Source organism: Paramisgurnus dabryanus, chromosome 20 (genome assembly GCF_030506205.2).
Source record: "Paramisgurnus dabryanus chromosome 20, PD_genome_1.1, whole genome shotgun sequence".
NCBI classification, from domain to species: domain Eukaryota; kingdom Metazoa; phylum Chordata; class Actinopteri; order Cypriniformes; family Cobitidae; genus Paramisgurnus; species Paramisgurnus dabryanus.
In genome coordinates this window covers 31,477,746-31,479,521 of record NC_133356.1, presented here as the reverse complement: position 1 = coordinate 31,479,521, position 1,776 = coordinate 31,477,746, and the positions used below count along the sequence as shown (strand labels likewise).

General features: G+C 37.2%; 1 long non-coding RNA gene across 1 annotated transcript; it reads right to left on the bottom strand.

The window, feature by feature from the left end:
• Positions 1 to 444: 444 nt before the first annotated feature.
• On the bottom strand, positions 445 to 1,410 carry LOC141281315 (uncharacterized). Its single transcript, XR_012335529.1, has 2 exons — positions 1,191 to 1,410; positions 445 to 744 (listed from the first exon to the last, which is right to left on the bottom strand). It is a non-coding gene; the product is annotated as an uncharacterized lncRNA (long non-coding RNA).
• Positions 1,411 to 1,776: the final 366 nt, after the last annotated feature.

Here is a 1,776-nt window from a genome sequence, read left to right as displayed (position 1 = left end):
CATTTAGCTCAGCAGCGGTTCTCGTTTTGGAACTCTACCATGCAGGATATTTTTGCCCAGTCTCTTTCTTATGGTGAAGTCATGAAAACTGACATTAACCTGTTAGCCAGCACTTCTATTTTTGAGCATTTTCTGAAAAACGACAACTCCAAACTAAAACGTCTGCAGCTCTTAAACCCTATGGTCTATATTCATAATTCTGGTCTTGTTTGAAACTAGACACTTGACATATTGTTGCCTAATAGTCATAACAACTCAGAGTAGTAAAGAAACAGAGTAAAACAAGGTAAAATATACATTAAATGACTTCCGTTTTTCTTTAAATAACATTCACTTAGCAAAAAAGGTATGAAATGGTCATCTGAGACACCTGGGGACACCATATAGGTAAACTGAATGTCTGACCATGCTGTGATTCAAATTTGAGAATGATACTCCAAAAAATGTTGTTTCTGTGAGCTTTTATTTCAAAAAAGTCCAGGCGTCCTTTCAGAAAAAGTGCACTTGGAAACTCCAAATATACACATGATAACAAAATGACATGATTATCAAAAGAAAATGAGTCAGGACTACATATTACATGATGTATATCAATTCAGAACTTCTCTGCCCACCAAAGCACATAGAAAAAACTATTTCAGAAAAAAACATTTGCACATTATAACAAAATACTTGCTATTTTGAATGTGGTCGCTCATGAATGCACTCCAGATTCCAGTCCTCCTCTGGATGTCAGCTGAAGACCTGTTACATCACATCACAACACAACACAACACAACACAGACACACACAAAGCAAGAGAGGATTTTAGTTTGAGTCAAAAGTTAGAGACATACAACTATTTGTATGAGAAACTATGATGTAATATACATGAACATAATACATACACACATACACACATTACATGAATATATTTATAATTACAAATGTCTTATGTTTGCCAAATAACCTATATTTCTCAGCTGGTAATACTCATATTTTCCACCACATATCTTGTTTTTAGTTTGTATATTCTGTGCATTTGATTCATATAGCTATAAAAATGATTCATTTATATAACATGTCATAGAAAATGAAACCATGTAAAACTCGTATTTTAGTCATCTCCACTGTTACTTTATAATCAAAACAGCTAAAAAGAAACTAGAAATGTAACGTAAAATAACTAATGAACAAAAGAATCCACTTACTTTATCCAAGCGAGCGCAGCTGAGCTCATAGTCCGGTCCATCTCTCGTCGACGACGCGGATTGTTTATATCCAATCTTGTATCTTTGCTCCGCGATCATGCTCTTTATCAACTTCTCCAAAACACTCTCAACACAAACAAGTCCTCTGCAGTCGACAATCCACAATGGAGATGTTATATCTAACCTTTGAGAGGTTCTCAGCGGCTCCGGAGAGCCTAGCCGGCTGCTATGCTACCCAAACAAACAAACGCGCACCGAGGGGGCGTGGGCATTCCTCTCCATGCGCTTCTGTAGATTTGCGCAGAAGTACACTTTACTGACGTAAGTTGAATCCTTGTAATCGTTTCATGATTGGTTACTACCCCTGCCCATCAAAACTTTACTGGCTAAGCATTGGCTGGCTTTGTTTTGGCGTAATCCAGTCAAAAGCCTATGGTTAGCTGAAGGACATCTGTCTGGGCAAATCGGTGTTCCCGATTCATTTTGAGTTGTCAAACCTTATCTGATTGAACAAAACAGAAAAATAGGGCGGGATATTTATCGGAAGAGTCTAACGAAGCAGGAAGAGATGGATTTTCACTGATAA